The following is a 26,555-nucleotide window of genomic DNA, read 5'->3' as shown; positions in this document are numbered from 1 at the left end:
AGAAGTTATATTTGCATTGTTTATACCTTCCGTGTCTCTACATAAGGTTTTTTTTTTTTTGTGAGGAAGACTGGCTCTGAGCTAACATCTATTGTCAATCCTCCTCTTTCTGCTGAGGAGATTAGCCCTGAGCTAACATCTTTGCCCATTTTCCTCTATTTTTTATATGAGATGTCACTACAGCACAGCTTGATGAGCAGTGCATAGGTCTGCACCCAGGATCTGAGCTTGTGAATCCCGGGCCGCCAAAGTGGAGTGTGCAAACTTAACCACTACGCCACTGGGCCAGCCCCCTCTACATAACTTTTTGAACACATGAAAACAGGCATAATAACTGAATTTGTTTTAATGTCTTAGTTTGCTAATTCTAACATCTGTATCAGTTCTGGGTTGGTTTTTATTGATTGATTGATTTTTCTCCTTGTTATGGATAATGTTTTCCTGCTTCTACCATGCCACATGTAATTTTTGTTGGATGCCACACATTGATAATTTTACCTATTGGGTGTTTGATGTTTGTGTATTCTTGTAAATATTCTTCAGCTTATTGAGGCAAGGCCTTCTGAGTACTCTATCAAATGCCCCATGATTTATGAGATTTTCCCATCTGACTAGTGGGAGCAGGCACTATTCGAATGCTGCGTATGTGCCAGGCAATCTTACATCTAATTCTTTGTGGCGATTCTTTCCCTAGTCTCAGGTAGTTACCTCACAGACATACACTGTTCAGTACTTGCTTAAATCTTAAGATGTACCATCTGTAGGTCTGTAAAGTTCTCTTCTTAGGCAGCTCTCTTCTCTCTAGTAATCTGTCTTATGAACTCTAGACTCACAGTCTCTTAGCTGTTTCCTTGTATCAGGGAGTCTGCCAGACTCTGCCTGGGTTCTCCCTCTGTATTAGTCAGGGGTGCCCTCCCCGACCTCAAAAAAAGAACCAATAGGATGGGTATATATATATACAGAGATTTATTTTAACGAATTGGCTCATGTGATTACGGAGGCTGGCAAGTCCAAAATCTGCAAGGTAGGCTGGCAGGCTAGAGACCCAGGGAAGAACCAATGTTGCAGTTCAAGTCCAAAGGCCATTTGCTGGCAGAATTTCCTCTTGATTGAGGTAGATCAGTTTTTGTTCTATTAATGCCTTCAACTGATTGAACTGGGCCCACCCATATTATGGAGGGCAATCTGCTTTACTCAAAGTCCATCAATTTAAGTGTTAATCTTATCCAAAAAACACCCTCACAGAACACATCCAGCATAATGTTTGACCAAGTATCTGGGCACTGTAGCCCAGCCATGTTGACACATAAAATTAACCATCATACCCTCCTTACACTGCAGATTGGAAATTCTCTCAAGGTGGTTGTCTGGGGGGCACTTCTAGAGCTGGCCTAATTTGTTTTTCATTTTTCAGGGAAGGATTGCTGTTCTTTGTTGCTTGATATTTAATGTCTTATTTCAAATATTTTGTCTTTTTTTTGTTATTTGGTTGTTTCAGGTGGGAGGGTAAATCCAGCCCCTTTTATTTCATCTTGTCTGGAAACAGAAGTCTTCTGTTTATCTTTTTACCGTTAATTTTTCTCTCTAAATTTCATTTTGGAATTTTATTTCTATTGCTATGTGTCTAAGTTCTTTAGACTTTTCTTCTGCAATATGTAATCTGCTGTTAATCCCATCCAATTAATTTTTATTTTGTATATTGTAGTTTTTGTACATGGAAGTTTAATTTGTGTCTTTTTAAAAGCCATATTCCATGTCTTAACCTAAATTTTCAATCACTCCTCTAGTTTCATTTTTTTTATTGAGGCCACTGGTTTATAACTCTTCTCTAGTTTCTTGAACATATAAAAAACAGTTATAATAATTGTTTTAATGACTTAAATACTAATTATATGATTTGCATTATTTCTTGGTCAGTTTCAATGGATTTATTTATCCTTCTTTTGGGTCATATTTCCCTGCTTCTTTGCATGTAAGGTAATTTTTGATTGGATGCCGACATTGTGAATGTTACTTAATGTGTGATAGGTGTTTTTGTATTCCTAAAATTCTTCTTGAACTTTTGTTTCCAAAGCAGTTATATTACTTGGAAATAGTTTAATCCTTTTGGATCTTGCTTTTAAGCTGTCTTAGGTGGGATCAAAATGTGTTTAGTCTAGCCTGATTTTGCCCCACTAGGGAGACAGACTCTTCTGAGTACTCTACCTGATGGCCCATCAATTACCAGATTTTCTACTCTGACTGGTGGGAACAGACAATATTTCTGGCTCTGTTTGAGGTTAGGTAATTGGTCTTTCTAATCCTTCAGGTGGTTCTTTTCCTGGCCTTTGCTATTTTCCTCAAACATAACTGCTGATCAGTACAAAGCTAAAGATTTAAGGAGGGCTCTCTGCAGATTTCAGGTGTTCCATCCCTATGCAGCTCTCTCTTCTTTGAGATTCTTCCCTGAAAACTCCAGCTGCCTCAGCCTAACTGTCATTCCAGCTCCATTTTCTCAACTCAGGGAGACTGCCAAGTCTGTCTGGGTTTCCTCTCCCTCTACAGTGGTCTGGATACTCTTTCCAGGCAGTAATCTGGGGAAATCATACAGTTTACCTCTTTTGCCTCGTGTTTCTGACGTTTCCTTGACATTTGCTGTCTCATATCTAATGTCTTAAAATATGTTGTTTCATATATTTTGTATGGTATTTTCTTCGTTTCAAGGGGAGGGTAAATCCAGTCCCTGCTATTCCAAGTTGTCTAGAAGAATAATTCTCACAATGCTATCTTGACCAGAAGTCAGAGAGAGATTGCATATGCTGAGAACTATTGAGTTGTAACAAAGACAATGAAGTCAGGTGTTAAACAAAGACCATAGCATTGAGAAAGGCACTAGTCCATGGAAGAAGAGTAAGAGGAATCAAGGAGTTGTATACTCTCCTCCTACTTTAGAAAGTGGTCCGTGGTAGTGGTAGCGAGAAATGAGCCAACTGTAGATTCATCTAATCCAATCACCAAGGTCAACTGTTAGCCACGCCAGAGCTCTTATTCACAAGATTGTGTGGCTCCTCTGGCCCTCTTAGAAAGCTCTGAGAACCCACTGACTCTGCAGCTCTACATGATGCTGTACAGCTCTGGAGAGCTAGGAAACCACAGTGGCAGACAACATGGTCCAGCCTGGGACACTCAGAGATGGATGGCTTGAAAAACCATCAGGCAAAACTGATAAATCAAACTAATAAATCCAGGCACTGAAAACAAAAATTTATACTAGTTTCCTAGAGCTTATGTAATCAACAATATCAAACTTGGTAATTACCCCAAGCAGAAATGTATTCTCTTACAGTTCTGGATGCTCGAAGTCCAAAATCAAGGTATCAGGGAGGCTGTGCTCCCTCTAAAGTCTCTAGGGAAGAGCCCCTCCTTGCCTTTTCTAGCGCCTGGTGGCTCCTGACATTCCTTGGCTGTGGCAGCATAGATACAATAGCTCTGTCTCTGTCTTCTATGGCCATCTTTCTTGTGAGCTGGTTGTTAATGCACATTGTGAATTCTTCACGTTGCCACAGACTTGAAAATTTTACCCCACGCCGTCCGATACCTTTCCCAGCTCTCCCAAACCCTACCCTCTGTCACACACTCAAGAAATATTACTGAGTTGGTTTTTTAGGGTAGTAGTAATGAGCATAAACTTTGGATCCAGACTGTCTAGGTTCAATCCCAGCTCCACCATATATCAGTTGTGTAACCTTGAGTAAGTTTTAAAACATTTTTGTCTCAGTTTTCTCTGCTGGAAAATGAGGATAATAATTTGTATACCTATCTCCAATGGTTGTTCTGAGGGTTTATTGAGCTAATATATATAATATGAAGTACTTAGAGCAGTGCCAAGCACATGGTAACTGCCATATAAATGTTAGTTATTGGTATGGGAAGAGATCCTGAGGATTTCTTGTCAGTAGACTGGGAGAACCACAGGGACTCATTCAGATTGCTTCCTGTCTCTGAGGTTCCCCTGTCCTTTTTTGCTTGATATCCAATGTTTTGAAAATTGTCATTTCATATAATTTTGTATGGTATTTTATTTGTTTCAAGGGGAAGGAAGGGTAAATCCAGCCCCTATAACTACAAGTTGTCTGAAAGCAGAGATCTCTCAGTGTTATCTGAGCTAAAAGTCAGGAAAGAAAGTTAATCCCAGTAAGAAGCCAGATATCTGCAGTATACAGAAGCAGAGAAAGGAAAATAGAACATAGTTCTAAACTGCTAAAAAATTTCTTTGTAAACATACCTGGACTCAATTTTTAATCTGCTTTTAGCCAAAGCCTCAATGAATTATGGCAGCAGCATGACCTCTTTTCCAGGACGCATATAGATATTAGAGCTCACATCTCATAAACTCTCTCTTCATGCCAGTCTTACGTTACACCACAGGAAAAATGAAAAATGTTATCCCAAACACCCTTTTTGCTGTAGGTACCATTGCATTATTCATTCATTCATTCATTCATGCTGGAATAAAGTTGTCACAAGGAAAGTGGTGGGAAGTGTCTGGATCCTGGATGTATTTTGGAAATATTTATTTTTGACATGACACACTGAAGAATTAATTGTGGGATATGAAGGAAAAAGGGCAACCAAGGATTACAATTGGGTTTTGTGATTAATGAACTGAGTGGATGATGTTGTCATTTACGAAGATGAAGACTAGGGGAGGTATAGACTGTAGAATGAGGGTAATAGGAAACAAAGAGCTGTTTTTGACTGTGTTATGTTTGAGATATATGTTGTCATCCAAGAGGAGATGCCAAATGAGCATTTAGATTTGCAAACTCAACAGAGAGGTCCAGGCTGGAGATATGATTTATATATAGTATTTATAGCACTAAGAAAGATCATCTGAGGAGAAAAGGTAGAAGATGGCCAAGGACAGATCCTTCAGATCCTTGGAACCCTACAACATTTACGGATGTTGTAGAGAAAGAAATGCCAGTCAAGGGACTGAGGAGAAGGCAGTGAGGTCAGAGGAAAATTGGGTGAATGTGATGTCGCTGGAGGCTTAGAGAAGAAGGTATCACAAGAAGGAGGGTGTGATCGGCTGAGTCAAGTGCTGGGCAGAATTTGAATGAGATGAACACAGCGAGCTGACTATTGGATTCTAGCAAGTTGGAAATTATTGGTGACCTTAAAGAACCCTGTTTCAGGGCTCAGAGATGGGGATCAAAGCTCAATGGGAGTGGCGTGAGAAGGGGATGGGATGTGAGGAAGTAGAGTCAGTGAGTATATACAACTCTTTGGAGGCATTTTTTTATGAAGAAATGAGATGAAGCTGCTGGAGACATCAGGGTTAAGGGGAGTTTTCTTTTTCTTTCCTCAGATAGATGATATTCAAATACGACATTAAGATTTATAACATGATGGTCATGATCCAGCAGAGAGGAAGAAATTGCTGGTGGAAGAGAAAAAGGGGATATTTGCAGGAGTGGGGGAAGTACTTGAGTAAGTGAGAAAGAATGGACCCCAAATGTGGAAAAAGAGCAAGTAAATTTACTTGGGCACTAGCAGAATTGTCAACAGTTGTTGAATGCCCAAAATGATGATCTGAAATTAAAAGGAAACTGCACTTGTGTATGTATGTTTGCGTGTGTGTGTGCATGTGTGTGTGAATGTGTGTATTTTCCTCTGACAATATTTAGCTGCTTAGGTGCAGGTACAATATAAGAGGAGAGCTGGATTTGTCAGCATTGAGATTTTGCCAGGTACGTATGAAAGAGGCAGCAGGAGGCAAAGGAGTTAAAGTTGATACAAAGGGAGTGGTTATGGTGTCACAATATGAAATCCATGTTGGGTAAGTTGGGCAATGAGGATGTAGGGAGGAATAAGTAACTTTAATTTATCATGGCTGAGGAACCTCTGCTCTAGCCCCACTACTCTTTTGGAGAATGCAAGGAGACAATCCTGGCCCCCCAGTAACAGACGGCTTGCTTCCATTCCGTTTTCACTCCATCAGCTTGTGTTCCTTGAACCTGCTCTGTGTCAGGTGCTGTGCCAAGAGACGAAGGGAAGGGGATTTTAAATATTAAAATGAAACTTTTCTTGTCCTTGAGGTTCAGAGTTTTATTCCTAAGAAGACCTGGTTCTCTGGGCTGCTCCCTGTGTCTCTTTTCTGCTGTGCCTCTGCTCTGCTCCTGGTGAGGGGAGACATCACTGAAGGGCCGACACATCCTTCCAGCTCATGCCAGTGACATCAGAACCCCTGTGACCATCAAGTCAGGGGACTCCCAAAGGGAGAAGGTGTGGAGTGAAGACTAGAGTGGGAAAACAGAAGTCCAGAAGTTAGAAGACACAGCATCCAGTCCTGAATGTGCCACATCTGGTCCTCAGTCCCCTCACCTGTAATATAACACAAAATATGAGATCTCAGTTAGGCCCAATATTCTTCCAGTAGGTGGTACCAGGTATCCTGTAGTACCCCTGCCTTCCTAAAACTACTTCCCACATGAGCCTCCATGGCGGGCTAAACTGTCTAGTATGTAGCCTAAATCTTCAAAAGTTTTCTCAAAAGTGTGAAGGATTTAATCTGATGTGATCTGGGAAGTTAATTATTATCCTATCCCAGGAATTCATTTATTTGGTGAAAATCCTTGCATTCACTTCTTCCTGGAAGAATGTAGAATACTGAGGCCAGAAATTCCTTGGCTATGTAGGTGCCATTTTGATGAAGGGAAGGATTTTTTCACCACTGGGCACTATCTAGAAGGATTGTGTGTGTGTGTGCTGGGTGAATTGAGCAGCAGGGGCATGCATAAAAATGGAGGAAGAGGACTGACTGCCCAGCGACTCATCATTGAAAATATGGAGGGGATCTTGGAAATTGTACAGCTCCGTCCATTAGTGTGAGGAAACTAAGGCCCAGAGAAGGGAAATGGGTCCAAGCTCACTCATCTTTGGAGCAGCAGAGCCAGGCCTGGAGTGCACAGCGTTCAGACTCCTAGTCCAGTGCTCTCTATATACTTAATTATTCTTTTACAAATAGTTACCTATCTCCCCTCTCCAGTTTGGCTTATTGCATAATTGTCTCTCCAATTCATAATTGTGCATCAGGCATGCTAGTCAGGTGTTAACATGAGGGGCCAAAGGAGTGTGAAAAGATTTATTTTGGTCCTAGAAGTACAGCAGGTGACAGTTTCTGGATTTGGGGTTAAAAATAATATAATCTTTGTTACCCTGGGAAGAGAGACACTCATACTTCCCTGAGCTCCCACATCACTAAAGACCAAATCATCCATCCTAACAGGACTTTTTCATGATATTCATGATGACCATGGTATTTACTCCTGCTGGTGATGGAGGTCTAGAATCTCAGGGGAAGGAACCTCTGCTGTCTTGAAGTTTCAGTTAATGTTTAGGGTTGTGCAGGCCCTAGGAACATTCTGATGTTCCCACAGGCACCACTTCCCTCCCTCCCTCTCTCCCTCCCTCCCTCCCACCCTTCCTTCCTTCCTCCCTCCCATCCTTCCTTCCTCCCTTCCTTCCTTCCTTCCTTCCTTCCTTCCTTCCGTCCTTCCTTCCTTCCTTCCTTCCTTCCTTCCTTCCTTTTGTTCTTTCTTTTTTTTGGCCAGGAGGTGGCTCTGTAATACATGCTGGGATCAGATACCAGGGAGCATCCAGCAATAAAGCTCCTGAAAAATCTATGATCAATACTAGTTAGGAAAGGAAAACAGATGTTCTTCTTTTGCTTATGTAGATGAGATGCTTGAATGTTCACTAACATACATATGCAAATGCAGAATCAATGGATTTTCAAAACTCAGCAGCTCCAAAAGACTGGAAGACAAAATCCCAATTTACTACCAGCACAGACACACGGAGCAGGAGAAGTGCTGCTAATATTTTGAACAAAAGAGAGGGTCAGATTTCAAGCATAGCAGCACAGCTCTAAATAGGATAAATATACAGGAGAGAAAATGTGTAGTGGGAGGGTGAGGATAAGATGTTCTAGGGGCCTGCTGACCGATATTCAGGGGAAAAAGGAGGTGGGAGTCCTAATGGGAGCTGTTAAAAGATAAACTGAGGCATATTAAAAATTTTAGGAGTTTGTTTGAGCAAAAGTTGATTTGAATCAGTTTGCTGAATGAGGCATCATCCAATCTAGCAGATAGAAAAGAGCTCTGAGGAGCTGTACAAAATGGAAGACTTTTATAGGTAGAAGGGAGCTGGAACAAGGAAGTTATACCAGGCAAAAAAGTGGGCTGGTTATTGCAAGGGTACTTACTTTCCTTTAGGGGATCAGGCAGATTACCTAACTAGTGCTCTTCAGGCAATTCCTGATTGAGTGGTTTAAGATTCCATTTCTGGGAGAGCTGACACTGTAATTAAATTAAGTCTCAGTCTGGTGATGTGGGGCTTAGCATAAGCCACTCCGTTTTGTGCCCATTGTCTTGTTTTTAACAGAAGCCACGGCAGAAACAAAAGCAGGAGGATCAGCATCTACAGGGAGGGAAAAAGTAATTGTTTTGGGCAAATGGAATCTGGCTTTCTGACACTGCTGGTAGTTCATGCAGAGTAGATTCAGACAGGAATCCACACTTCCTCTGACTCCTCCCACCCCTATCCACACACACTTGGAAAGTCTAAGTATCAAAATCAATAGGTCTTATATTCATAGAACATTGGAGCAGGAAGGGTCATAGGGTCATTTGATTTGACCCCTCTCATTTTCTAGCTCGGGGCACTGAGGCCACCAGAGACTGTGTACCTTGCCGTGACCTTAGTTTTAAGGTGAGACTGGCTTTCAGGACCATGAGCACTTTGAATTGTGTAATAGCAAGCCTCCTGCTCACAATGGCTTTCATTCTGGGCCCAAGAAGTCCTAACCCAACTGCAACCTGCATGGGAGATGGAGCAGTCTGGGTTAGGTCTTTATCTCCTGACTGCAGCCCAGGACATTTAGAGCAGGCTCCAATCTCGTGAGAGAGGAGCCAGTGCTCACGACCAGGTGTCTAGTTACTGGGCGGTGCTTGTTGACTCAACTTAACCTGTCTACATCTTATGCATCGTAAAGGGATAGATTCTGCCTATGTTTCCAGGAAGCATATTCCAACCACCACAGCCTCATGGTCTCTCTTCTAGTGACTTTCTTTGGCCCAAATACCATAACAATAATTTCTAAATACCAAACTCTGCACCTACTACAACAGAATCTGTTGAGAGGAACCTTTTTCAAAGTATCAATTCATAGGCCCCACTCCTGGAAGATTCTGACTCAGTAGGACCGAGTTGGAGTGGAGCTAGGGCTTTGTATTTGTCTAAAATTTCTACAAGTAATACTAATGTGAGCCAAATTCTAGAAACCACTGTTCCCTACAATTAATGAACAAAAAATTAAATTTTTTGTCTATTTACTTATTGCCGAGTACTCTATGACTATTATCTCATGTATCCCCTCTAATAATCCTAAGAGGAGGGTGCCATTTTTTTTTGATCAAGAACTTTCCCAAGGTCACAAAGTTATTGAGTGGCAGGACTAGGCTGACATCTCCTCATCATTACTTTCACTATTTGACCTTGAGCAAATTAGCAAATCTTTTTAAGCTTATGTGTTTCCTCTGGAAAATGAGGATAGAAATGATGTCCATTTCATGGGGGTTCTGTACTGAATGAGTAAGTGCTTAGGACAGTGTGTCACATACAGAAAGCGCTCACTCCGTGTGTGGTGGTACTGGTTTGGATCACATGGGAATGTTCTTACTTCACTGAAAGTGTTTTAGAAAGGAAGTTTATGGGGTAGTTAAACTATTACAAAGTGTATTGTCTGCACTCTAAAAGAGTTCTCTACTGTGAAAGTTTTACTATTTGCAGTTGCAAGGCACTTTCACTTATCATGTGTCATATGCTCTTCACGACCCTTAGGAGGTATTACTCTTTTCTTAATTTGGAAAAAATAAATAAATAAAAATAGAAATTGGAGAACTTAAATACCTGTCCTAAGTTTGTTTTTTAATAGGTCCACTCTGATGTATCAGAGGTTCTAACCTTATAGGCCTGTGAATATTTTCTTTTTGTTGTATCAAAAATCCAAGATGTTATTTATCTTTATTCAAAGCAAAAACAGTCTATCCCCTACGCTGCCCCTCTGCCCCGTCACTCCCCGCAAGCTCCTCTTATTTAGGAATTGGTCAAGGTGAGTGAAGAAGGCCCCCTTGGGAAAGGAGCTCCTGTTTGGTGATTTGAGTAAGTTTGGAATTTTCATTTCATCCTAGGGTCTATTTGCCCACCCTAGGAGTGACACATCTTTGATGAAATGTCCTGGGGTAAGATAGATAGTTGGTGCCGTTAGACAGGAATGAGACATTAAAGATGGAAGATACAGTACAAAACAGATCATTTCATTCACCCAGCCCTGACAGTGGACCCCGAGAATGATCTGTCTCTCCTCTGGACCCCTTCTTTCCTCGCCTTGGGTAAGCCCCTGTATCATAGTAGATTTCTCCTTGTCTGTTATTTCTCCGATGTTCAGTCTAGGAGGTTTCTTTCTGATTTTCATTCCAGTTATCTCGACATTTTGTTCCATTTCTCTTTTCCCAGACTAATTTAAGGACGTTACATTTCACATTTTGCAGTCTTTCATTAATCTTCTATAAATGTTGATATATTTCTCCTTTAATTCCTCCTACACTTTATAGATCTTTCAGAAATGTGGCCCATTTAGCTTTTAGTGCCTCAGTGGTAAAACATCCTTTTTAGCAAAATGTATTTTAGTCTGTTGCATTTGACAGTAAGAAGTGTTTTCTTCCTGGTAAAGCCTAAAAGCTGGATCTGTGTAGGTAATCCTCCATCGCTAAAGCCACTGACTCAGGTCTTTGCTTTTCAGGGTGCATGGTTTCAGGGGCTCCAGGTACACAACAGGCAGATCTTTCTTTGAGGATAGGAGACTGGGGAGAAGGAAGAAAGAGGAGAATGTGGGAAGCCTCACAGTATTCTCTATCCAGAGCACAAGGAACTTTCTGCCTTCCTGTATTTTGAGCTCTTCTCAGCTATAAGAATGTATCAAATCAATAAATTAGTATTAAAAGAATCAGAACCATGGCACCATTTTAATAAAGCTTCATTTGTATGGATGTCTGTTTTACTTTAGTCAGCTCCTCTCCTCTCTTGGTTTCTCTCTCTCTGCACCTCCCCCACGCTCTCCTTTGTCTTCTTAGTCATTTGGTTGATTCCCACCAGCTGTGGATTAACCCACTCGCCTGGACTTCTAATTGCCAGCTGTTCCTCTCTCCTGGATCAGGCTTCCCAGGGTTCTTGTTCTAGGGCAAGTGCTGGAAGCCCTGGCTGAGTCCTGCGGATGAGTTCACAGTTGTGTTCCCAGCGTCTGCAAACAGATCCATGAATGTTTTCATCTTTGTGGTTTCATTGCACAAAAGATTCTCACTCAAATGTAAATTTGTATTTCTTCTCTAAAACCAATATGTGTTTTTTTTTTCAGTCTTTTCTTTTCTTTTTTAATTTCAAGATTTAGACTATTCTAAAATTGCATTTCACTTCTGTGCCTGGTTGCCCAGACTGTGTAATGGGGTTCTTTTGTAAGAGCTGTATTTTCTCTGCATTGCCTGTGGGCTTATTCCTTCCACTGAATTACTATGCCTTGATATGCAATCCACAGGGCTTTTCTTTTGAGACTTCTAAAATATTTTCAACATGGGATTTCCATGATATTAAAATTTTTTTATTATGAAATACGTCATCTACAGAGAAGAGTATGTATAACATATATTTAGAATTTAAGGAAAAATATTGAAATGAACTCACGTGTACCCATCAGACTGCATATGAAATAGAATAATACAGTCCCTCTTAACATTCTGTGTGCCCTTCACAGATCATGCTCCCTCTCCCTGCTTGGGTTAACCACAGTCTGGATTTGGTGTTAATCATTCCTGTTGTTGTTGCTTTCACACATGTGTGTCTCCCCAAACAATATATTATTTACTTCCTTCTGTTTTTTATTCTTGTATAAATGAAATCATGCTGCCCATGTTTTGTGATTTGAATGTTTTGCTCAAGACTATATTTTTGAGGTTCATCTAAACTTTTACACATAGCAATATCCACTCATTTTTACCACTCATTCGTGGTATTTCCTGTTTTTCATATAATACAATTTGTTTATCCTTTTTATTGTTGGGCATTTGTGTTGTTTTTAGTTTTTTGCTGTTACGAGCATTGCTTTTCTGAACATTCTCGTATGTCTGCTAGAGTAGAATTGATGGGTGGTAGGGTCTATACATCTTCAATATTCTGAGGTATTTATTACCAAATTATTTTCTGAAGTAGTTAGACCAATTTATATTCCAATTAGCAGAGTATAAAACTTCTCATTGCACGTTCTTGCCAACTTGTGGTGTTGTCCAACATTTTAATTTTTGCTAATCTGTTGGTTGTGCAGTTGTATCTCACTGGGATTTTAATTTATATTTCACTGATTACTGATAAAAATTAGAAACTTTTTACATGTTTATTGACCATTGGTATTTTCATTTCTGGGAAATACATGCCCATGACTTTTGCCAATATTCCTATTGGGATTTTGTCTTTTTCTTTTTTGAATTGTAGCGTGTTTGTTTTTCTGAACACAAATCCTTTATTATTACACATCTTGCCAATGTTTTTTCCTAGTTTGTGGCTTGCCTCTTTCGCTTTCTTTATGGTGTCTTTTGCTGAAAGTAAGTTCTAATTTTAATGTAGTTGAATCTATTAATTTCTTTCTTCATGATTTTTGCTTTTTGAGTCTAGTTTAAGAAATCTTTTCCTACCCTGAATTTACAAAGGTCTTTTCTTATATTTTATTCTAAAAGTTTTAAGTTTTGCCTTTTACACTTAGGTCATAATTCTAGCTGCAACTGATATTTGCAAATAGTGGGAAATAGATATTCAATTTCATTTGTTTTCCATATGGCTAACTAATTGTTTCCACATTAGTTATTGAATAGAGTCTACTTTATTCACTGATTTGCAAAGTCAATTCTGTCATAACTAGTTTCTAGGATCTCCATTTGATTGCATTTGTCAATTTATCTTACCCTGTCCCAAAACTACACTGTCTTTACCAGACTTTATAATAATTCTTGATTATAGCTCGAGTCACAAATTGTCCTTCTTGTCTTTATCCAGAGCACAAGGAACTTTCTGTCTTCCTGTATTTCGAGCTCTTCTCAGCTATAAGAATCTATAGAATTAATGTATTGGCTATCTTGAACTTTTGTCTTAGATATAAATGTTAGAATCAGCTTGAAAAAAAAACCTTACAGAATTTTCTTTGAAATTGAATTGAATGCAAAAAATAATTTGGGGAGAATTGACATACATGAGTGAATAAGCTGTATCTCTTCATATTTAAGGTTTCTTTAATGTATTTCAGTAACACTTTATAATTTTCCCCATAAAGGTTTTGTCTAGCACATCTTTTGATACATTTCTTCTTTGTACTTTTTATCATCACAAGTAGTACACACACAAACACACACACACATATACATATGAAGTGTTTTCTAATGCTTTTATATTCTTTATAGCCATGCAATTGAGGTTTGTCGATTGATCTTATTCCTGGAAACACTGCTAAACTATTTTATTAATTCTAATAATTAATTTCTATTTTTTTTTTTTTTGGTTTTCTATGTAGACAACCATATCATCTGAAAATAATGACAGTTTAGTTTCCTTTTTTCCAATCTTTGTACTTATTAGTTTTTTGTAGTCAAAATGAGCTGTCTAGGTTCCAATGCTGTGTTGACTAGAAGTGGTGACAGTAGGCTTTTAAAATCTTATTCCTAATTTGAAAGAGAATGCTTTAATATTCACCAGAAAATATGGAGTTGCCATAGTTTTTGGCACACACCTTTTACCAGATGAAGGAAATCATGTCTATTCCAAGTTTTCTAAGATTCTATTTTTAAAAATCACAGATATCAGCTGAATTTTATCAAATTAGTTTTCTGTATTTATTGAGATGACCATATTTTTTCTTTTATTCTTTTGATATAGTAAATCACATTAATGCATTTTCTTAAACAGAAACTATGTTGCACTTTTGGGATAAATCTAATTTGTTAATGATGTATCATCTTTTTATACATTGCTGAATTTGTTTTTCTGATACTGTGTTCAGTAATTGTTTACCTAAATTTGTGAATGAAATTGGCCTGTAATTTTTACATATTCATAATTTTCTTGTCTCATTTTGAATTTGTAACTAGATGATTCCTGTGGAATGAATTAGACAATATTCCCTCTTTTTATAGTCTTTGAAGGAATGTATGAAAAATTGTGTGAATTTACCAATTTTTTAAATGTTTGGTAGAACTCATCTGTAAAACCATCTGGACCTGGTGTGTTCTTGATGGGTAGATTGTTAACTGACTATTCATTTTAATTTATGGTTATAGGTAGGAGTGGCAAGGAGAATGTTTTACTACTGATTTGGTCAAGAAAGATGTCAACCAATAACCCTGAAACAGGATATGGAGCTCTACTGTATCCAGAATAACCTTCAGTTGATGGGTTGTAGAGAGGTTTATGGGGTACTGAGGGAGGGACAAACGTGGTCCAGGTGGTACTTGAGGGTCAAGGTACAGATTTTTAAAAGCTAGTGTGTAGATGTCTCAATAGTTAACAACCTGTGTGACCCGTATTACATTAAAGCAATGTGTGCTGGCTGAATATAAGAAGATTTTTAATTGACTTTTTTTGATAATTTCTACTTTTCTAATACAATTTCTAATAATTTGGCCAATTTATTTGTATAAAATTGTCATAATATCTATTTAATCTTTGATGCACTTGTGGTCCTGCTTCTCTTTTATTCCTAATATTGTATTTTGGGGCTTTCTCTTTCTGTCCCTGTCTTTCTCTATAATCAGTTTTGCAAATGGTTTGTCAATTTTGTTGGACGTTACAAGGAACTAACTTGTTGGTTTCTTGGTCTTTTCTATTGTACGTTTGCTTCCTATTTCATTAGTTTCAGCCTTTTTTTCTTCTTCTTTTGTGTATTTGTATTCTTTCTATAACTTCGTAAGTTAGACACTTAACTTATTAGTTTTCAGTTTTTATTCTTTTTTTAATTATAAACATTAAATTTAAATTTCCCACCAAATCCTGCTTTTCCAGCACTTTCCAAATTTGACATATGCTGTTTTCATTGGCATTCAGTCCAAAGGTGTTCTGAACTGAGAGGGTGTCTCCAGATGTTTAGACTACCATATTGCTGGAATTTGAGTCATCACTGGTCTTTTTATTTTTTTTTTGCTGAGGAAGATTTGCCCTGAGCTAACATCTTTGCCAATCTTCCTCTATTTTGTATGTGGGACACCGCCACAGCATGGCTGGTGAGTGGAGTAGGTCCACGTCTGGGATCCGAACCCGCAAACCTGGGCCGCTGAAGTGGAGCACATGGAACTTTAACCACTGGACTGTGGAGCTAGGCTCACCACTGGTCTTCTTTTTATTTTTGTGAGGAAGATCAGCCCTGAGCTAACTTCCATGCTAATCCTCCTCTTTGTGCTGAGGAAGACCGGCTCTGAGCTAACATCTATTACCAATCCTCCTCCTTTTTTTTTTTCCCCAAAGCCCCAGTAGATAGTTGTATGTCATAGTTGCACATCCTTCTAGTTGCTGTATGTGGGACGCGGCCTCAGCATGGCCGGAGAAGCGTGCCTCAGTGTGCGCCCGGGATCCGAACCCGGGCCGCCAGTAGCAGAGCGAGCGCACTTAACCGCTAAGCCACAGGGCCGGCCCACCACTGGTCTTCTTTTCGTGAGGAAGATCAGCCCTGAGCTAACATCTGCCAATCCTCCTCTTTTTTTGCTGAGGAAGACTGGCCCTGGGCTAACCTCCGTGCCCATCTTCCTCCACTTTATATGGGACGCTGCCACAGCATGGCTTGCCAAGCAGTGCGTCGGTGTGCACCTGGGATCCGAATTGGCAAACTCTGGGCTGCCGCAGCGGAGCACACGCACTTAACCGCTTGCGCCACCGGGCCGGCCCTTGGTCTTTTTTAACATCTCTGTAAGGACCAGGAAAGAAGTGATTATTCAATCTCTAATTAGAAATTGTTTTAACTGAATTTTTAAATCAAAGAGGATCCTTTGCTTTTCATTATGCTTGCCAAAATGCCAGAAATGAAATAATTAAATAAAGGTACAGCTTCTTTTGACAATCTGTTAAAAATAAACAGTACCATCAATTTTTCTCTCTATTTGTTTGTGCCTCCCACCTGATATCTTTTTTCCAAGCTTACTGAAATATTATTGGCATATAACATATGTAAGTGCACGATGTACAATGTGATGATTTGATACACGTATATTTTGCAAAATGATTACCACAATAAGGTGAAACACCTCCATCCTCTCACATAATTATCTTTTTTTTGTAGTGATAACATTTAAGATCTACTTTCTTAACAACTTTCAAGTATATAGTAGAGTACTGTTAATTATAGTCATCATGTTGTACATTAGATCCCCAGAAAGTTTGTACTCTTTGGCCAACATCTACCCATTTCTCCCACCCTCCTCCCTCTGGGAACCACCAATCTACCCTCTATTTCTATGAGTTCAGCTTTTTTAGATTCTGCATATAAGAGAGAACTTAACGGTATTTGTCTTTCTCTGACTTATTTCACTTAGCATAATGCCCTTAAGGTCCATCCATGTTGTGCAAAAGGTGGGGTTTTTCTTTCTTATGGCTGAATAATATTCCATTGTGTATATATATATACCAAGTAAGAGAGAAAGAAAAATTGATTCATTGAGAAATAGAGACAGAGACATTGAGACAGCCTTTATAAACACACAGACACTAGGCACACACACATGTAAAGACACACATACTCACCTTCACACAGAAGAAAAGAAACACACACACAGTGAGAGATGGTGGAGTGTGGAGATGAGATAATAGATATAAAAAGAAAGAAGAGAGAAGGAAAGAAAGAGGAAAAAACAAATTCAGAGAGGGAAGGAAAAACAGAATAAGAAATACCCAGAGGGAGATAAAGATAGAAGAACACAGAAACAGATCGAAGGATACAAAAACACAAAGACACAGTTACAGGCACACACACATAAAGAGAGACAGAGAGCATGCCATTGTGAGAGGATGTGAAATTCAGAAAGAGACAGAGGCTCAGAGAGAGTGAGAGACTTAGAGATATGCATCTAGAAGAGATGGACAGAGACAGCCATATGGAGAGACACAGATGAATGATAATAGATACAGGCAGAGGGATAGAGGAATGTGGGGGGAGATGGAAGGGAAGAGATGGAGGAGATAATAATAAACAGTGAGAAACAGTGATGGGGAGAGGCAGTGAAAGACAGCCTGAGATCAGGGAGCCAGAGAGAGGCAGGAACTGGCAGCTCCTGGAATAAAAATAAATAAGTGAAAAGAATAAATAGACAGGACGATCCCAGTTAAAGAGGTCAGGTATCATCCTATCTTTTCCTTCTAATGCTTCCCTCTGCCGAAGTGCAATGCAAAGAGAAACACGTGCAGGGAGCATAAAGAATTTGGTCAACATCACACAAGGACTTTTTCAACGTGGTGCTAAATGTCCAGATAACATGCTTTTTTAGTTTTTCTCTAGATGTTGGCATTGGACGCTAGTGATTCAAGTCAGCAGAACATCTGGAAATGAAAGTCATATAGACGCCCCAGGGACCTGGATTAATCACCTTCCCTGCTGCCCTTACAATGAATCAGCAGCAACTTCAAACAATAAAACAGCCCTGAACTGGTGATTTCTCAAGGGTTTGTTAATGATGTGGTACTCAAAAAATGTATCAATTAAAAAGTACATATTGAATGGCACAATCTATCATCACTTCACTGTGTGCCATAGGGAAATTAAAAAAAGAACCATAAAATGTACTTCCAGCTTATAACTTATAAAGAACTTACAATTTAGTTATCAAGATTAGACTAATATGTTAATATATTAGAGAAAAACAGTCCACTGAACTGTGAGATCCTGAGTATTTATCTTACTCATGTAAATGTGTACTATAGACTGGAAAATAAGTTCTATGAGGACAGGGATTTTTATTTGTGTTGTTCACTTTAAGATCCCTGGAGTCTAGAACAGTGCCCGACAGACAGTAGGCACTCACTTCCTCACTGAATGCTTCTAAATGGAATTTTGAGTCAAACAGATTTATCTTTTGACTCAGTTGTGTGGTCTTGGGCAGGTTAGCTATCTAACCTCAGTCTTACCATCTGTAAAATGAGGATGACAACAGTACTACCCTCATAAGTAAATACGAGGATTAAATTGGGTTATATATTAAAATACTTGGTCCAGGACATGGACAGCAGCAAATAGTTAATAAATGACATATACTGTACTTATTTATTATTGTCTGCTTACTAACATATCTTCTACTTTAAAACATTCTGCTAACTTGGTAGATATCACTATAGTACTTCAAAAATTAAAATCTTATATATTTCAGAAGTATCTTATAATTCCAATTATTAGTAATTAAAAGGGCCCTTTCCTCAACCAAGATGAATTAGTGAATTTGAATAATATTGTAAGAAATAAGATACATTGATTTCATTAAACCCATAGAGTTTTCATTTCACTTATAAAACTGTGTTATATTAATGACATTATTAACTGCAATACTATCAATAACTATATCTGTATACTCACAAAAGAATTTTAATTATCTCTGTATTTTTCAGGTGCGATTCTGCATGGTGTAAGGGGTCAGGTCCTGGAAACGCAGATGCAAGGACTAACTTAAACATTCCAGGGAATAGAAGTGGCCGATATTTCCAGTCATGTCCAATTGCGCTGCTGGCATAGAAACACTGAGAGTGATGATGTTAAAAAAAAAGTGAGCACATTTTCAGTTCAGATTGACACAATTCGAGAGATAGACGTAACTGACATTTGTTCAATAATGTTCAAGTATGTCAAAGAATCTGTGAAAGAAAGTTTGATATCTCTAGTCAGCTTAAAGTCAAGTTCTGTGCTGGGAAAATATGTCTCAGGCAGATGCAGATGTTCTCAGATGAAATGTTTCTTTAAAAAGTTGAGGAAGGTGTTCAGCTGATGGAACACCCAAAGCACCACTTAGGCTTGCCTCTTGGTAATCAGTCAATCAAGCAATCAATCTCTTGTTCATGAATATTATTTGTTTTAATATATGATGTTTTCATTGTTTCTTTGGTTGGAATTTGGTCATAGACACTGTAATGGCAGAAATGAGATCTCTATTGGTATAGTTGAGACTCTAAAAATGACAAGCCTAACCTTCTTTTTGGGCTGTATTAGTTGTTTTCTGAACATCACCATGCTTTTCCTCCTGTGTGCCATCTCTTGGGAGGTTCCTACCACATAGAACATTCTTCTTTTCTCTTATTTGGTTGTTAACATCCCACTTGTTCATTGAGCTCCATCTCAAAAGACCTGTGTAGCCTTCCCTGATTCTACAACCAGATATTTCTCCCTTACATGCAATGCTTTCATGTTCAGTCCCAGATCGTAAGGTCCTAAATGGCGAAATCTTTGTCCACTTACGTTTGCATTTCCTGTAGAAACCGATTCAAGACCTTTCTGTATAGGGCACTCACATGAATGACCCCAATCATTCCTCCCTACAAATGTCCATATCTTTTGCGTATAACTTGACAGTGTCCTCTTGCTGTGGGCCCGGCATAATTCTCCACACCTTAGCTTGGGCATGTGGCCTTCTGGGAGCAATGGCATGTTAGCAGATGTGATGGGAGCAGAGAATTGGAAAGTACTTGCGTGACTGGCCTCCTGGTTCTTCCTCTTCTGATACTACCATGAGAAGGCCATTCTCAGGATGAGGATGAGAATGAGAAACATAGGGCCGGCCCCGTGGCTTAGCAGTTAAGTGCGTGTGCTCCGCTACTGGTGGCCCGGGTTCGGATCCCGGGCTCGCACCGAGGCACCGCTTCTCTGGCCATGCTGAGGCCGCGTCCCACATACAGCAACTAGAGGGATGTGCAGCTACGACAGACAACTATCTACTGGGGCTTTGGGGGAAAAAATAAATAAATAAAATTAAAAAAAAAAAAAGAAACATATAGAACAGGGTTGCTCCAGGTAAGATGCGCCAGGTAAGATGCGCCAGGTAAGATGCTCCAGTCAAGGCTTGCACAGCCCCTAGACCATCCAGAGAGATATAAGCAAGCCCAGCCAAGGTCAGCTGAGCTGCAAAGGTAGACATGAAAGAAATAAATATTTATTATTCCAGGCCACTGAGATTTCATAGTTATTTTTTACACAGCAATTTTAGTCCATAGATATAGTACTCGATAAATGTCTCCAAATAAATGGAAAAAGACTACTTTCTAGATTCTAGAATTAAATATTTAAGGCCTAGTTTATACACACTTAAAATGTGGACAACAACCTATAGGAAACACTATGGATTCATTAAATGCATGTTATCGTGAGACTAACCGCGTGAGCTAAAGGGATATTGTGGTTCTAGTAAATGTGAATTTCAGGGAGGATGACCTGTGGACCATGCAGAGAGATGGGAGTGGAATGACACTTGCTTATTGGATTTAGCACTGGTACATGGAGATGTCCTCAAAGTAGTGGAATGGCAAATGTCAGTATGGAAGGAGATGTTTAAGTGGAGTGCTAGAGTCACCATCATCACGCATATCTGATGGATTTGCGGTAGTTCAGTGTTTCTCCTGAAGCGTGAAGTCCAGAGATAAACTCTGTATGTGAAGGCCCTTTGTTAACTGTAAACCCTGCAGAAATATAAGGGGGTGTTGGTGATGATGACAGTGACGAAGACGGTGACAACTAAGGTTCTTTCCAACTCTGGCTTTCTCAGATTTTATTTCACTACACTGAGTTTGAACTTTAAAATTCCTGTTCTGCCTTTTTATGAGAGTCATATTAAGGTGGGAATTTTTGACATGAATAGCATAGGAATAAAATAAAATGACTATAAATGTCAGACAAGAGAACAGACCATTTCTCTTTACTCTGAAAGCTAAAACTCTGTTCTCTCAAAGCCCTCCCAATGGCCTTATATGTATGAAAAGTATGTTCACCATTTACATCTCATTTCATCCCCAACCCAGCCTTGTGAGGCAAATAAGGGTACATATTAGCATTTTCCCCCCATTCAACAGATACTGTATTTGCAACACAGATAGAGTAAGTGATTTTCCCCAAGGTTATACAAGTAGTAAGTGGTAGAACCAGGATAAGAATTCAGGTCAGCCGCCCCATAGCATGTCCTACTAAACCATACTGCCTCGCACAAATATATATATCAGCCTTCTTCCAAAAATCTAATACAAACTGGAGAAAAACTTCCAGTCACCACACTTACCATAACCTTCATGCAAGCCATCCTAGAAAGTCCTGGTGCCAAGAGTTAAGATGCACAGACTTGGCCCATGGGTATGATTTAAGTGGTGAAAGGCTTTGACTGCTGAGCTCAGGTGTCTCTGGGTTGTAAGGCTGCATCTTCTGGACAGAAATGGAGGCAGAACGAAGTGTGCATCTAAATTACTGTCACTTGTTATTGATTTACTGATGGCTTCTAAAAATGTCGCATTTGAACTGTCAGTGAATTTGCCGACTGTTGGCACGAGTGATGAAAGCAAGTGTGAACCATAATTGATTAGGCCTCATTTGCTTATCCATATTATGCTAATTAGATCTGCAATCTTTCCCTTTGTACCATCACCCAGTGACAGAGTAAATCAGGGTGATCGGGATGCAGATAGGATTAGAGGCAGGCATGTAAGATTGAGCAGGCCCCATCTTATCAGCGCGAAAGTTTCTTTCTTTAGTATACTTCTCTCTAGAAATACAGCTTTATATGACTCCCTTTCTTGGTGTTTTCTCTGGGATGGCTTTATTGCAATGGATTTTAGCTTTCTGGATCTAGAACTTTAATTCTTTTTGTGTAACCCCATCCTCTGACTAGCAATGCTGGTATGGAATAGGGTCAGAGTGAGGAATTCCTCGACAAGAAACTAGGTCCATATTATAGGTATTCTCCTGGTAGACTAGGAGAGTCTCAGTTTATTCTCTCTGACCTCTGGCTTGTCCATAGAAAGTGAAGGTTTTATCTCATTTCTGAAGAGATTAGCTGGACTCCAAAGGCCAAATTGTACTGGACTGTGAAACTTTTAACTAAACTTTTCAGTGCTGATGCTTATGTGGCTCCAACAAAGGAGAACCCAATGCTAGCTTAGGGGAATCTATTAATCGCCAAACATGTTTTGAACACTCACTAAGTGCCAAGTACCAGAGTATCTGAAAGTATAGTTGTTGGGATATCTGTGTAACGATCTAAAGTGCTTGTTAAAACAAGACTCTTAAACCCTACCCCAGCACCCTCTGAATCAATCCCTGGCATTGGCATATGAGTATCCATATTTTTAACAGGTTCTTCAGGTGATTCTCATCCATATTAAAGTGTAAGAACTACAGTCTTAGTATGATTTGATGACATACAAGGAGTTTAAGAAGGAGATTCTGGTTATAATTAACTTAAAATCTAGACGGGATAATGATGATGATGATGATGATAAAATAACAAAATTAAAATCAAGATTATTTTAAAATCTCAGGGAAGGAATATTCAAAAGTGTCTAATCTAGGGCTTCTCAAATAAATTTTATGTATCAAATACAAATAAACAAACTGTTTTAGTTGAAAAGGGAAGGGAGTCCTGATGCCCTGTCATCTTGGTCATTCTCCTTCTTCCCACGGTGGCCTCCAGGAAATGGCGGACCTTGTGTTTCCCCTGGAAAAATAACAATTGTGAAGAACAAATTGAAGCAACCAGTAAGAAGTGAAAAGATGCTCAAGTTCTTTAGCAATCACAGGAATGCAAATGAAAACAACACTATACCCTTCACTTTGACAAAAATGTGGCTAGACCACCAGACAGAGTACTCTTGAATATTGCTAGTGAAATTAAATTATTAGGTTATTTTTGGAAAGCTCTGACAATATATGTTAAAAGTGAAAATATACTTATTCTTTGATGCAGCAATCTCGTTCTTGGGATTTACCCCACAGAAATAAAAGAGCTAGAACATATAAGGGTGTTTGTTGCCCAATGTTTTCTGTTGCTACAAACTGAAAAAAAAAAATAAATGCTCATCTATAGGGAAATGGAATTGTAATCTACCCATAAGATGACAGGTTATATAGTCATTAAAGTGATTAAGGTAGGCCTATCCCACTTAGCTTGGAGAGATCATCAGGATGCATTTTAATGTGAACAGGTAAATTTCAACAACATCAAATTTTATAATGTCATGCGCGTACTCCATATTGATATATTTTATTGTGTATGTATATTGTTACATAAGCATGATGAAAGTCAGAGAGTGGTTAGTGTTGTTAATGTTAATTATTGTGGGGCGTGGAGCAGGGAGAAAAAGAAGATAAAGGGAAAAATGCTATTTAAAAAATAAGATCCATAATATAAACACGTTATGGTCCCATTTATGTAAAACTGGTGTGTCTGTTGTGCATACATGCAAAGAATGATATAGAAAGAGAGTTACCAAAATTATTAATAGTGGTGGGATTTCAGGTAACTTTTATTTCCTTCATTATGCTTTTGTGTGCTGTTTGATGTTTTTTTCCAAAACATATTGTGAAGAATAAAAGCAAAACACTGATTTTGTTCAAGCCCTTCATTTTGTAAATAAGAAAACTAAAGGTCTGAGAAATGTGAGTGAGGTGATTTACCTGTGGACAAGGTGTGGATCAGAACTTTGCTCCCCACAACTGCTACTGATCAGCATTATTTGCTGATGCAATAATGCTCTGAATCATCACCTGGATTAACATCTTAGGTGTAGACACTATGTCTTACTCATCTTCCAGTCTCTAGTGCTCTTCACATGGTAGGTAGATAGACCATTGTAAATGGTAGAAAATGAATGAATCTAAGATGTATAGAAAAAAATAGCCCATAAATATTATTTCAAAAAGTATACTTGAAGAAAGGGTAAAATGAATTTGTATACATTTTGTATGTATTTGTATGTGGCTGTCTATCCCTAAATCATTCTGATTGGATTAAAACTGGAGCAATGGACTGAGCTAACATCCATGCTAATCCTCCTCTTTTTGCTGAGGAAGACCGGCTCTGAGCTAACATCTATTGCCAATCCTCCTCCTTTTTTCCCCAAAGCCCCAGTAGATAGTTGTATGTCATAGCTGCACATCCTTCTAGTTGCTGTATGTGGGACTCGGCCTCAGCATGGCCGGAGAAGCGGTGCGTCGGTGCACGCCCGGGATCCAAACTGGGGCCGCCAGCAGTGGAGCGCACGCACTTAAACCACTAAGCCACGGGGCTGGCCCTGGACTATATTCTATCTGTTCAACTATTATCCAAACATTTCTACAGGATTCAACAAACTGAGACCTGAGATTATGGTGAAGTCTATTAACATGGCAAACCACTTAAGTACTAAGGCAGAAATTTTGAGTGTTAGTCTGGCCTTATTTTTCCATAGAAGTTCTAGATTCTAAATCTTATTAAAAAAAAATTTTTTTTACCGTACTACACAGTTTTATAGGATTATACTTACAAAAGTTACAAGATGTGTTTTTATACTGTGAATATTTTATAATGTTGCCAATCTTTCTCACCATAGGAAACAATTTTCCAGAATAAGAAGATATTCAAAGAAGTTCTCAACACAATATTGTCAGTTCTATTCAAATCTGTTGTTTTTATCATTGCTTATTGTTTTTATTACTGTTATTATTAATATACAAAGTAACTAATCAGATGATTAAAAGATGGGCCAGTTTAATTATTATGGTTCTGATAATGAAAGTACACAGCACAATCAGTATTCAAACCCTGGTTAGTGAAACTCCAAAACCATACTTCTCACTAATTCTACTATATGATAACGCTGGTTAACTATTAATGTCTATCACTTCAAACCTTAACAAACATGAGATTGAATCAACTATGTGGTAGTCCAGTTGACTTGTTTGGTGATTCCAATCCAAGTGGCCTTTGTATAAGTTCTTGAGTCAGACATCCACTGATAGGTCACTTCCTGGTTTTAACTAACCTTCGGCGACTTAGTTATCCAAGTCTCAGTTTCCTCATTTGTAAAATGAAGATAAAAATATGATTTAATTCCATGGAGTTATTGTGAGGATAAAATGAGATAATTGTGAAGTGTTTTAAATGGCATCTGGCACATATTAAATGTTTAACAAATATTAACTATTATTATTAAACACATAACTTAGATGTAACCCATAAGTGTGGCTGATGAGTTTTCTCGTGGACAAAGTCTGTCCTGTCAATTACCAATAAGAATAGAAAATACCACCACCCATGATAACATCTTAAGGAATGTGAACGGTCACAAGCAAAGCAGAGCTAAGCTTCATTGTTCTCAGCTGAAAGGACTCAGGGACCTTGGTCTTGCAGTGATTCAATGTGGCCTATGAGCAAGGGCCCACTAGTCTGCATGACCTTTATGTGCATTAGAAACAGTCACCCCTTCCCCTGTCATGGTGTGCTGATTGCGTTAGAACAGGAAGCATTACCAGCATCCCCCAGAAAGCTGCCGTGAGAAATATGCAAATCTGTGATGTCTGGTATGGAAACTATTCCTCCTGAGATGTGGCACTGTATGTGGAGGCTCTGCCTGTCACTGTGTCTTGTGCGAAGCCTGGTTTTTATAGACTGCAAAGCAATCTTTAGAAGCCATAGTATAACAGATTCACTAAATCTTTGAGGTAAGGAATCATGTTAACTCACTTTGCCCAACAAGATTTTATAACAGGACATATGTTGGGAGAACTACACCACCTATGTTATAGGCTTTTTACTTAATCATGAAGAAAATTGCTTTATTTGAATTCTATTATTCAATGCTTAATTTACCAAGTATAACCAAATCCATGGCAAAATGATATCCTAATTAAAAAGGATGCTATTATGCTTATTTAACATTCCCTTCTAATGGTGATTACTTAAAGATAATACTGGCTACTAATAATCTTAAAGCTTTATGAAACCTGTCCCATACAAAAAGTTAATGAGCATAACCTGCTAAAACTGTCCAGCGTGGAAATACTTTTTAAAGTCACTATTCCTGTCCCTGCTTCTGGTCCAGGCAAGTGTCATGTGGTCTGGCTGTCGATTCTTGCTGTTCACAGAATCAGTGCTGCGTGGCTCACTTCCACTGGATGGAAACGCCTCACCAGTTCTGTTCTCAACTCTTGAAGCCAACGATCTCATTCATTGCTTTTTATTTCAGTTCTGTTCTTGCCTCGTTCTTTGAATTTGGTATATGTTATTATCTTGCTATGACAAGGATCTTAGCTAATCTAGACAACCAGCTGAATTTTTCTTTCCAGAATCACTATCAGGGGCCACTTAAGTAATGACCTCCTCATTTGAATTGACCCTCCAAAGATCTTTCCACTTTGGCTCTAGTCTATTAGATTGCAAGTTACTTGAGGACAGGGGTTATGTCACATTCCCATCATGTCTCCAGAGCTTATCACGTTC

The 26,555-nt window shown here is 38.9% G+C and overlaps 1 long non-coding RNA gene across 1 annotated transcript in view; it reads left to right on the top strand.

Annotated features, from left to right (window-relative positions):
- The window catches only part of LOC147917804 (uncharacterized), a 49,051-nt gene extending 24,315 nt beyond the window's left edge, over positions 1-24,736 (top strand). The window contains exons 3-4 of the long non-coding RNA XR_015548867.1: positions 18,718-18,872; positions 24,667-24,736. This is a non-coding gene — a long non-coding RNA (uncharacterized LOC147917804). The remainder of the gene's footprint in view (positions 1-18,717; positions 18,873-24,666) is intronic.
- The last annotated feature ends 1,819 nt before the right edge of the window (positions 24,737-26,555 follow it).

The sequence above is a fragment of the Ceratotherium simum genome, chromosome 2, assembly GCF_057802395.1.
Source record: "Ceratotherium simum simum isolate JZ-2026a chromosome 2, ASM5780239v1, whole genome shotgun sequence".
NCBI classification, from domain to species: Eukaryota; Metazoa; Chordata; class Mammalia; order Perissodactyla; family Rhinocerotidae; genus Ceratotherium; species Ceratotherium simum.
This window is presented reverse-complemented; position numbering and strand designations above follow the sequence as displayed.